Genomic DNA, 12,926 nt, shown 5'->3' with positions numbered 1-12,926 from the left:
TTTTGTTCGTCCTTCGTGGACGCCTCAACACGCCCAATGTTACGACAGTACCGTATTTTCCTGCGGATAATGCGCGCGGTTATATGTTCTTTCCAGAACAGCCATTCGTTACGTTAAAAACATGTCCAGCCGTTTCGTTGGAGCGCCATGTTCAGGTAAAGTTTACCGAGTGGATGCAGGACGAATGCATATGCGCCTTTAGTGCTCGAGTTTTATTCTGCGGTGTTGTCTTTGGATTTGGGTGGAAAGGGTTAATGACGCACTAAGTTCATAGTGCGCCAAAACAGTGGTTAGAGTGTGATCAGTTAAAAGCAAAGCCGGTGTCTAATAAAAGGAGGTGGTGAATATGTAAAAGACAAAAGGTTGACAGTTCCGATGTCTCTGAAGAAAGTCTAGAAGTTGTATATCACCGTTGTTGGCCTGTAGGAGATTTTATTAAAAGGGAGGACAGCCTTATTACCAAGCAATAGCGTTCGATGATGACATAAAAGGTGTGTAAGAAATAGGGTCAAAATGAAAGGGCCCGTTGAACACCTTGCAGAGAGTCATACGGCCTGTTCCTGAAATAGTACAATACTGGCCAAACGGTGTGGTCTTTCAACCGACCGAGTGGCAACCATAGTCAGGAGAGAAGCTATACCGGCGACGACAACTTTATGGTGATGAGGTTGATGACAAAAGCGATACACTGCCCTCACGGTAATTTGATGTAAATATAATAAAGAGCCTGCAGTCCTCATCTAACACCAAATGGTTCTCCCCTTCCGCCCGAAAAAAAGAAAAGAAGGAAAAGACTCTGCTCTGGACAACGAACTCCTTGTAAGCTCAACAGCCCTCAGAGGTGGGGAAATCACTGCTTGTACGATAACCGTGCCATAACGAAAACTCAATGACTTTTGCTCTGCCTCGCTAGAAGTGTTATTTGTATTTGCTATTTGTAGCTTTCTGTGGAAAGATAGTAGTCGTGCAGGCGTTCATAGGTATAGCGATTGCCTGCCCAAAGTAACCTCCGTTCTTTGTAGGTGCCGAGTGCGTGTAATTGGGAACCCGGTATTTTTTCTAAGCCAGCTTAAAACCCAGCGACACGGTTCTTCGTATAATGAAAAAGAAGATCTCAGTGTCCTTGAGGAACGGAATAGTAATTGCACGGCCTGAAAGTCGCTGCCAAGCCACGCCTCAATGGATTGACCAAGAAAGGAGACGGTTAGTTGGTTTGTAAGAAAAAAATAAATGGAGGTTTTGGCTTCACTATAGTGTGAGGCCCGCAACTCCATATCACTTGCACCAGTTACTTTGGTGGAGAACTCCTGGGTTATTATTAGTCCGTCCAACTCCTGTAATGCTGATGCCAATGAGGATGATGATGATGATTAGTAGTGGTGGCTCGGCCGGTCCAAGATGACGAAACTCATGTCCCGATTGAAATTTACCGATTAGTAAATAAAGCGTAATTTTACATTGAAACCTCGGGCTCGCCAAACATTTACCTCCTCAAACCCAAGGTCGTGCTCAATAATAACGAGAAATGAATGAAGGAAAGGTGGCCGTGCTCAACAACTGGGCTTGCTCCTCAAACTCAAACGATGTTTCCCGCAAACTGCTTTGACTGCCAGATGGCAGTTAGCATTACGAATAAATAAATAAATAAAACTGCAGTTGATTCCCTTCTCGGGCCTTCCGAACAAGCCTTTTCAGCTGACGTTCCGCTAGAGATTTCATTTAGCTTATTTCCCATTCAGTACAATGGGCAGGGTGGCGGAAAAAAAGCTGCCGAGGCCGCTCGACGAGCCTGCCGTCCCCTTCCGACATTAGAAGGAGGCAGCATGCACTAAAACAATTGCCACGGGAACAATGTTGAATGTAGGATATGAACAATGGAAAAGCTTAGTAAATTATAATACATCGTATTACTACGTACAACGAGAACAAATTGCCGTACGAGGTAACTTTAGAAGCACTAACAGATTCAGACGCGACACAGCAGAAAATATCATAAACCGTAAAATAGAAAAAAAAAAAAGTTTATGAGAAAAGGTTTCGCAAACTCTCTCAACAACCTTTACCATTCGGCAATTATCTGAATGGTAACGGTGGTTGAGGGAGATACGTTGTCCGTATCATGGTCATACGCATCGACGTAAAACGGTATCGGCGTAATATGCGATTTTTCTCACAAGTATTTGCGTCACCAATCAAAATTATATAGAAAGTCTCAATTCCGACATTGAACCATCAGAGTGACCCTAAAACGAATCTCTAAAAGGAATCGGCGGTTGTTACAGAGGCAGGACCTCCGTTTTTGCATCCTTTGCTCTACCAGCAACAGCGCTACAGAACATACTCATTCTTACGTTCCGCCGTAATTTTTCAAGCGCGTCACTTTTTTCCTTCTCAACGAGCGGACAAAGCCTCTCTGGTTGTCCTTCCTGTTCGGCGTGACCACGCACTCGGCATAGCCTTCGTGTCGCAACGATTCTCGAAACCGTCCCAGAGTCTGAAAAGAAATCGTCAAGCATAGCACAGTGTCAGTGACATGACATCCAAACTACGCATCAAACTGTGTGAGTGGCTGACTGGGTGGAAGTGGCTGACTGGGTGTCCCCCTTGATACCAGTGCTTTGTCTGCTCATCACGTGGGAAGCATGTTGGAAAAACGTCCATGGACTCAGCGTCAATAGCATTCCTATCCCGAGATGCAAATCATACAAGAATCGATGGTGCATTGCGCTGGACGAAGCGAGTCAGCGACATTGCCTCTCGCAGAGAGAAAACCTTCTGAGGAGAATCGCGGTTGGGTTGGAGACATTGGTCGGGCTCCATGTGTAACCCCACTTTTTTGGAGTCCGCTTTCCTGGGCCGAACCGGGTCAAACCGGGTAGCCTAGAAATCGCTCGTGCCGGGCCGAGAACCGTAGAAATTATTTGGGCTTGTGCCGGGCTCGGGCCAGATATGGAGTCATCGGTCCGTGCAGTGCTCTAGCCTTGACGGTATGCCATGACGACTCCTCTGTGCACACAGTACTAGTAGAAGAGCTGTTTAGCGTTAAGGTCGCACGCCGCAAGCAATACTTTGTATAGACATTCTCAAGAAGCAATAACGTACCTCCAATTTTTTTATGCGTGTGTCATCAGAACAGCTGATCTAGCACAACCCAGAGGACTGCTGCGCTGGGCACGCCAAAAATTCCTTGCAGTCTACAAGAGTCATATCCTGCAGGTTATTGTACACCCGAGACTCTCCGCGTGACACAAGTTAACCCGTTTTCTTTGCGTAGCGAGAGGTGGCCTCTGGTCCAACTCGTCTTCTACTTTGACCAAAGAGCCTATCTTATTGACAGACCCATGAGCGGACTCATCTTCTTTTCATCATCACCTGATCTCCTTCTTCAGCTACAGTTGTGTCCACTGCTGTGAGGCCAACGGTGACAACCACCCCTCATGGCCGCTGCTCCTGTCATGGGGACCGCATAAACGTGTTCACATTCATAAACGATATTGTGGCTTACAGGCCTCAATTGATTGCGAAACGAAATGTTGATAATGTTGTGTCTCAAACGCTTGATAGGATGCGAACGTGCAGGACTTTTGCACGCTGTGCGTTTCCATACATTCGTTTTTTCGAATATTCAGATTAGTTTACTTGATTCGGCTTCTCTGCCAGGAACGAGAGAAACGTTTAGTGTTCCTCGGGGATCGTTGAAGGATGCTTGTGAAATGGCAAAGTTTCCGTTAAAAGTTATGAAAAGCAATTCCATGCGTTGGATAAGCAAAGAACATTATTGCATTTCCAAAATTCACCGTCCGTGCTCTACTTGAATGCGAACGGGCTAAATATAGTACCCATGTACAGCTCGAAGCAGAGTTAACTGGAACGCCGCTTCGACCGGCGGAGCAAGAGGGGAGCCACCCTGGCGGCCTTTAGGAGAAATAAAGGGAGAGGGCGTTTCGACATTTCCATTCCAGTCGGAGGGGTGTTCGCTGTGGTGTGCAGCACAGTGCCCAATCAAGCTGGCGTTATCAACCCTGCGCCTGTTTGTGTTTTGGCGATCGTGTCTCAGATAATGCTGAGAATCGATGTCATGGCACGTGACTGGAAACAGGTTGGCGCATGGGCACGCGTCATCCGAAACGCTCATTGTGTGATCGAATGAAATGAATAACAACTTGTCTCTTCCGGAAAATTTACTGTGCTCAGAATAGAGGATGCGAAGAGGCTTGAAATAACTAACGATGGTAATCGCGAAACCATCGTAATGAGTTTTTAAATAATAACAAAACAATGCTTTCATGGTGCAGCATATCGCGTTTCTCGGGAGTTCCTCGGAAGAACACCCAATTAGTACACACACAAAAATTTTGTGTGCATGCTGGCACGCAGTGCAGGGCGTCACCGTGAAGGTTTTCTATTATTGGTGTAGTGAATGATGATCAGAGCTAGACAAATTCACCATGACCTTTGTCCTCACTTCAATTTTCGTCAGCAGAGGCTCGCCCCCCTACCTCGACTGCATGTTCCCCAAATTTGCCTCCCCCACATTTCGTAAATCGCTTGATTTCTTTGATTTGATTTCTTTTCTTTTTTTTTGCCACACATCAATCCTTTTTCTGAAAATTTTCCTCATCTGGATCACTTCACCTTAATTTTAATTTTGGAAGTTTGGGAGAGGTGAGAGACGACTGGTTCGCACATGCTAATCTGTCGCGCGCCATCGGGATATCATCGATTATTCGCAATCCCTCAGTTCGCATCCCTTCGCATTCGCAATCCCTCGCGTTCCCTCAAACGAGCGCAGCGTTGATAACGCCAGCCCGATTGCGCACTCTTCGCACGCCACAGCGAACACCCCTTTGACTAGAATGGAAATGTCAAAACCTCCTCGCCCTTTATTTCTACTAGACGCCGCCAGGGTGGCTCCGCCCTTGCTCCGCTGGTCGACGCAGCGTTCCAGTTAACTCTGCTTTGAGCTGTACGTGGCCTGGTAATTCCAATTTGAGTGTGAGGCAATAACTTTTCGCTGAACTTTCGCTCGGGTTGCATTTATTCTGGCTATATTCGCGGGCGCTTTGTAGCATTCCCGTCATCGTTTTCCACTGAAACGCACAATAAGTGAGGATGCCCGGCTTGCGGTTTTCTTTGCCGCCATTTCATTGAGGCGTGAAAATAGATTCTAGTTACGTCCTTTTTCGATGTACACCAGGGCAGAGACGCCCTCTGACGTCAGCCATGAGGAAACATATCGCACTTCTCGACGAAAGCTTCATGATCGCAAACACCAGGTAGGTGCCTTTAAAAAGAAGCATCGCGAGCGAAATGTTTGATGTGAGTTAAGGGGCCGGCAGTTGAGCACCATGTGGAACTTTTTGTGCATCTAGAATGCACGCACCAAATCCTCCTTTCTTCGCATGCTTCTTTCACGAAAGGGTCCGCCAGCAATAGGGTCTACTTTTACCTTCACTTCATTGTTGAGGAAGCTTTTCGTCCGATGTTCAGAGAGCTTGTATTTTCGTTTCCAACTGTACTTTTCCTGTCTCGTTTGAGATGCGCGCCAAGGAAAAGCCTTCCATCTCTGTTGACGCGTTCGTGGTCAGAGTCTCGTATATCACTGTACTTCTCCCACACGTCTTCCTCGCGTTTGTCTCGCGCCTTCTTTTCTTTAAAAAATCACTTTCTACCAGGTTTCTACCACAACTTGTCTTTGTTTAAATCCATAAACGGTGTATACTGTACATAAAAGACGCACTGTCGTACGCCACGACGGTATACCTCTCTGCGCGGGGCGGGAGAGAAGGTTGGAGAAAGCACGTGACAAAGCGTATGTCCACTCAGAAAGCAGCAATAAAGGGGCATTCGTAGACGGGCCGCAAGACTACGGTGAAAAAGATGAAGCAACGTGGACATGACGTGCAGTTGTGGTGGTACCTTATTTGAGAGCGATCCAATGAGGGGAAAGGGAGAAACTGCAGGGGCTGGGAGAAAGGCTGACCTACTTGCATAGCGTATAAAAATATTGAAAACACTAAGAATTTATGTGATATTTCGGTTGACTTGTCGACACGAAGTAGTCCGCGTGGAGCTAAACGCGATAGTCTGCTTAAAGGAGTTGTGGATCTTATGCCGAATATTACAGGAAATCATGTCCACGAACATCTCCGTCGAAACCCCTTCATGCGTGCGATCCCGCGTGGCACTTTGAATACGATGAAGATCCTTCCTCGCCCGATCTCGGTATGACGTAAACGTCAAAATAAAAACAATGGTCCTAGTTGGTTGGTTCTGCGTTATTTAATTATTTCATTTGGGAAAAGACCCGACCACACAATATACATAGACGGGTAGAAACCCAGCGAACCGATAAGGAAGTATGAAGGGAATTGCCTCAGGACGAGAGCCGCTCATATTTCGAACAGAGACTGTGCCCAGAAGAACAACAGTCTCTGTTCGAAATATCGGAGGCTCTCGTCTTGAGGCAATTCCCTTCATACACCTTTTAGATGTGGTTTATTATTGAGCTTCGAAAGAAAATCTTGAACTGCAAAAATTTGCACTTCTTTGGATAAAATGTTATATACGCGCATATCGTGTGTGCCTACCACATTGCAACAAACTACCATAATAGCGGAACGAAGGAACTTTGGATGCATTCACATGAAAAACGTCTTACGATGTCGATGTCGATGCCGGTGAACATCCAAATTGCCAGAAAGTCTCAAATTCGTATCGTGTTTGCCGGTACAAATTTGGTCAGCCGCCAAAACAGCAAAAACACGTCTTGCAACATGTTTTGTTGATGTTTTTGACGAGGATGTATGTCACACTTACACAGCATATGACAGCAAAGGATGCAAAAGTGATATCTTTGTTTATTATCAAAGACAGTATCAGTTGCCGTCGAGGTGCGGCGAATTGGGGTGGTCATTTCATGGCAACACGGTCTCGCGCTCGGAAATTGGCCGCGCTGGATCATGTGGCCGTTGCCACCCGAACGTGAGCGGTTCTAGCCTTTTGGATGACGCTAGGGGCGTCGTGGTCGCTCGCCTTCGGGTTTCGTCGTCTGCTAACCCACGTGAACTTCAACCAGAGTTGTGCCTAACTCGTTACAAGTAACTCATTACTTGGTAACGGTTACTTTTTTGGTAACGAAGTAACGATTCAGTTACTTTTTAAAACATGGTAATAGTAACGGAATCAGTTACAAAAATTGGTAACTCGTTACTGACGTTACTCGTTCCTTTTCTTCAGCGCGGGGAAGCACATTTCGGCACTTCGTGTGACGCAATTCGTGACCCACGACCACGTGTGACTCAAAGTATTATTGCAGTCCTCGCTGGACGTGCTGAATCGTCCCTTGTCTTTTCTCTTGTTTCCGTAATCTCCGACCAGACCAGGAATGGGCACCAATTGTGCTATGGCTACAAAAAACGAGTTTCAACTTCTAGCCTTTTCTTGTCTTTGCTAAGCTTCTCAGCGCCCAAAATTATGACGCAGCCCCTCGTCTGTTTTCAGGAACCGTTGGTGATCGGTGGCACGAAAATCGGTGTCTTTTCTTGTGTTTTCATAATCTCCGATCACCCCCACTTCGGAAAGAAGGGAGAAGGTTCAGGCAAGCTGATATAGACTCATGGTAAGGGGCCGAGAGACACGGAACACGAAGGACGGACGACAATTCTCAGACTCAGCAAAAGGTTTACAATTATGCAGACTATATACCCAAGACGCGACACAGAGGGGGAACAAGACAAAACAAAGGGTCACTAATCACGTTGCCACGTGTGGCGATCAGCTTCTTCTGAAGTGAAATTCCTCATTAATAAAGAGTTGAAGGCAAGTGACGGCATGTTTGTTGGTTGCGGCGGTAACGTAAAAGTAACTCGTTACCTGTGAGTAACGAGAACTCGTTACTTTTGTATGTTGGTAACGAGTAACGTATTTAGTTACCATTTTCTGAAGTAACGGGTAACGGTATTTAGTTCCTTTTTTTTTTTTTTTTTTGGTAACGGGCACAAGTCTGACTTCAACGTCCCAGTCAATGCGGGCCCCCTTTGCACTGCGGATGTGACGACACCGGATATAGTTGGGCAATCCGTTGCTCAATCGTTTCGAGACCGGCCGAAAAGGTGCTAGCTGGCAAATTCCAGGCGCTCAGAAAGCGTCACGCGCACACGCGAGATTGCTTCGCTTTGATCAAGCGAACACGACTGCCATAAGAATGCTGAGCATGTTTTCTTTTTCCATGTTCGAGTGACGCGTGCAGAGAGGATTCTTATCCTGGTAATCCGATGTTTCCCTTTGTATTCCGTCGCTGAATGGAAGACAGGGGGACATTCATGGGTTAGTAACAATGTGTTACGTGAACTCTGTGGATATCATTTTTATGCGAAGGAAGACGACGTGTGTATTGTCTCGGTTGATCGTAGAGAGAGATGCTTTGCGGGCTGGAATCCTACTAGCGGAAGCCTCTCCTGGATTTTCCTCCTCAATCCACCGAGAAAGCGAAGCCCTTTAGCTAGCCTCGCTTGTCGCTTTTCGAGATAATTATTCCCGATATGTCGCGTACGTGCCGTGCGTACAAGTACGATGTAGCAATATTTGGTGAGTGTCGATCAAGGCACCCAGCTGTCACGACGGCTCGATAAGAGCGTAAAGCATCAACAGTTGGGTTCATTTGTATCACATACAGTCTTGGGTAGTAAGTAAGTTACTTTTAACTTGTAACTTACACTTTGTTCTTATCAAACATTTCTAGAATTGAAACGCCACTTCAACATCAGCAGTGTGCTCGCATAGTGCATCACTTGGCATTGCAGATACCAGCTTTCACAGTACCAGCACGTATGTCATTGATTCGGGATTGGAGTTGACGGTAAGCCTCTAAGTCAGCCGGCATGTACAGGCCGGCTAATTCTCGTTGTTTACAGTCGGCAGGATCTCGAAACCCCGATCTCCCCGATCCCGAGACTTCCGTCCGCTTGTACACGAATTCGGGAAGGTCCCGCGAAATATTCCCGAAACGCGCTCCCACACGAATTCGCGAATTATTACGATCGCCAAATTAATACGGAATACGGAAACTCGTCCAGAAGTAAAATCCGCTAACGAGGATACTTACAAAAAGAATAAGTTTGAGAAATATTTCCTCAGTATGTACTCTCGCGTGTATGTGATCAGTCTTGGGTAAGTTACTTCTAAAAAGTAACTGAATTACAATTACCGTTTATCTGCCAAACATAGTAACTAGGTTACAGTTATAGTTACTTTCTTGGTCGAGTAACTAGTTACAGTTACAGAGAGAAAGTAACTTAGTTGCATTACAGTTATTTTTTACAAAAATGACCATAAGAGGGCATTAAAACATACATTTTTGTTAAAAACATACATTTATTTACATTTACTGAAGTGCGATAAAGTTGTCTTACACTGAACCAGAAGCCGTATAAGTTAATACGCGGTTATCCCACACGGAAAAACACGACATGTGTATGCGACCTGGCACATCGTGGTGAAAAAGAAGAGCACGGTGACACGCACGCGTTTCGTCGCGTATAGAGAGAGAGACACAAGAACAAGGAACTTGCCTCAAGATACTTTTTCAGGTTTGAAATTGACGTCCTGTTTGCCGAGTACGTCTTATTCCATAGCTTGTACTTTACAATTAAATTGTTCGCGTCATTCCATGATAAAAACACGAAGGTTGCTTCATAGAGCGGCCACGGAAGCCTTATGGTACCAGCAACCGGATCAGGATTAGTCATTGCACTGGCCGGAGCACAAGTGAGCTGACCGGAAAGTTTCTCTTTCCGCATAATCATGCCCTTGTACATATCCACGGGAAGCAGGATCCCGTGCAAGGACAGTGACACTATTACTCACATATGACTCACTCCGACCGTTGAGGGACACTAACTTAAACTAATTTCTGTTCGCAAAGCTGGAATTCCCTGCTTGTTCAAGTGCACGGGGCACATACCCATTACGGATAAAAGGAAGGAAGACACTGTTAGGGGGAAGTAGGGTAAGGTAGGGTAAAGCGATGAAAGGAACGACATTTATTCGAGTAACTAGTTACATTTTGCAGTTACATTCACAGAAATAGTAACTAGTTACAGTTAAAAGCTACTTCTCTGGAAATCTAACTAGTTACCCCCAAAAGTAACTAGTTGTAAGAATAAAGGTAGTCGACCAAGTCGGTTTGTCTTTGTGGAACTCATATCGTCGCGAATTCCAGTTCCCATACTTTTTCATCCCCGCTACCTATGTTTCGCGGAACCGTAATTTCGCGAAAAAGTTGCATCGCGAAATTCGCGAAAGTTCTCGCGAAAATTTATACTTTTACAAAAAGGATTTCCTCGAGTTTGAGGCAAGGGAAATACGTGTGTTTCCTCAAACTCAGGAAGTGTTTTTAGTCCGGGTACAAAAAAGACACCAAGATACAGTTTGCCTACTTGAAGGAGCAGTGAAATGCGCCCCTCCGTAGTATACAGGGTGTGTGCAGAAAAACATGACCCGCATTTTTACATGTAACTCGTTGTCTACTTAGCCGAGGAACTTCCGGTGGCGCACGACGGCGTATTTATGCGTCCGAAAGCTACAAAAAAATCCTGGAAGCCATACTCAGTGTAAAAAAATAAACAGAGCGCGAAAACATGGGCTTCCATGCATTAGAATAGGGCGGTTATGACAGTGCATTGTAGTGCATTTCCGTCTCATGAGAGTTATGTGCAGGCACCGCTAGGGGTACTACCGATGAGCATCCATGTGGGACATCGTTTCGATTTAAGCACCGATAGCTCCCCTAGCGGTACTTGAACACAACACTCCTACGTGCACCATGTTGCCCTTTCACATACACCCTGTTGTCCACCATGTTGCCCTATTCTGATGCACGGAAGCCGACGTTTTCGTTGTTCCGTTTATTTTTTAAGCTTGGTATGGCTTCCACAATTTTTCTACAGATTTCGCACGCATAAATGCGCCATCGTGCGCCACCCGAAGTTCGTTAGTTAGGTAGGCAACAAGCTATGTGCCTAAATGCGGGTCATGTTTTTCTGCACACGCCCTGTATATATATATAGATATATATATTTTGTACGGCAACAAATAATATTAGCTCACGCAAGAGTCACTCGATGACAAAACGGGATGAGAGCACCGATCATGTGAGGTCTTAGTACCGTCTTACGTCTCGGGAAAACTGTGCGCCACTACGCGTCGTCACCCTTTCGTCTTGAAGCTCAAAAGGCGGAGGCAGAGCAACATTTCTCGCCGTTCTTCTGCTGTAAAGCCACCAGTCTTTGTTGGCAGATCAATCGTCCCCTCTGTAGGTATTTTCGATACCTTCAATTTCTACTACCATTCCTGAGCTCAAGAACAAAAAGGATCACGTCGCAGCACCCGTGTGCAAACCGCTAGACATGATGCAGTGTCGCTACCCTACGCACATTGCAGTATTCACAGATGGGTCAACCAGCTTCCACCGCTGCCTTTGCAGTTCCGACTGCGTCATCGCGCCACGCATACCGTCTCTCGCATCGCACTTGATCCACATCTGCAGAGTTGCGTGCCATTTTATTCCCCCCCCCAAGAACATTCCATCCGCAGGTATCAGTAGCTGGGTGATATACTGTGACTCCAAGGCAGCTCTCCAGTGTATATCGAATATGGGTATTCGTGGATCACTTGCGCCATTGGTTGTGGAAATACTGGAGGAACTAAACCATCTTGAGATGAGCGGGCACTCTGTCTACTTCCAGTGAATTCTGCCCATTGCGGCATCCGCGGCAGTGAAGACAGGGCTGCGTACCATCCCCGATGAAGCGTGCGGACTACCCTCACCAAAGGCGAACCTTACTCATTGATGTGGTGAGGTCTCTCGCACATGCGCGATGGTCCCGTGACCAAGAACTCTGATGCGTGAAGTGTATCCTGACCTTTGCTCCCGTGTGCCTCTCCATTTTGCACCGCTGGTGCGTAGGCTTCGTCTCGGGGCTGCGTTCACCCCCCCTTCAAGCATCTGATCGGCCGCTGCGACACCATGCTCCGTGGCATTCTCGCTGTGCTGTCTTGGCGTCTACGAAGCATGTGCTTCTCGTCTGCCTGTATTACACCTCCCAAAGAACAGCTCTGCAATGTCGCCTGCGATCGATTGCGGGCTTGCCATTCAAATTGGCATCATCCTCGGCCCTTGGTCTAACCAGATCGAACGCTTTGGAGTATTTCCTGATTTTTCTCCGTGGCACCGGTCTCCTCTGTACCCCATGGTGTGTCTGTGTGTGTTTTTGCCTAGCGTTCTGTTGATGTTGTCTCACTGACTCCATTGACTGTCGACCCCTTTTCAGCGTCGTTCGTCGTCTCATCATCAGGATACATCTCATGCTGTCCATTGTGCCTTGGGGTAGTGGGCCGCACCTCATGTGGCGAATTTCCTCATTCGTTATCATCGATTTATCTGTTGTTGCTGCTGCTGCTCACGGCACTGAGAAGATGCAGGAATTGACCCACCACAGAAAGCAATCGCAACTCGTGAAAACACGTTTCTAGTGTTCTTTCAGTGCTTGCAGTTATAACACGAGCGCCTTTTGAAATAATCGCCAGACTGATCTACTTCGAGCCTCGCCTCGCTAGAAAAGGCATTTCAAAAATGTGCTCATAAGTTGTGCACGCCTTTCCCAGCTGCGGATGCTCTTCAATCTCTCTTTTCCAACATCGACGTCATCTCTGTCTCTCTCTCCTTGCAGCTGCTCCCTCTCCGCAAGGAACTCGCATCACGCGGCAGTAACGAGAGATGGCGCAACCAACACAATGGCGCCTCGCAAAAGCGGTCGCGTTTTTCGCGTTCATTTCTGCTTGTTGCTACCGCATGAGTGTTAATGGGGGCGGTTACATTTCACTCGGTGTGGACAGCGTAGCCTCTTTGACCGAGTGTTTTTATG

The 12,926-nt window shown here is 46.6% G+C and overlaps 1 protein-coding gene across 4 annotated transcripts in view; it reads left to right on the top strand.

Moving 5' to 3' along the window:
• LOC135374358 (5'-AMP-activated protein kinase subunit gamma-1-like) overlaps positions 1-12,926 on the top strand; it is a 398,802-nt gene that overhangs the window by 348,928 nt on the left and 36,948 nt on the right. The window lies entirely within an intron of this gene.

Source organism: Ornithodoros turicata, unplaced genomic scaffold (assembly GCF_037126465.1).
Source record: "Ornithodoros turicata isolate Travis unplaced genomic scaffold, ASM3712646v1 Chromosome54, whole genome shotgun sequence".
NCBI lineage: Eukaryota > Metazoa > Arthropoda > Arachnida > Ixodida > Argasidae > Ornithodoros > Ornithodoros turicata.
Note: the sequence above shows the minus strand (reverse complement) of the source record. Positions and strands in the feature narration are given on the sequence as shown.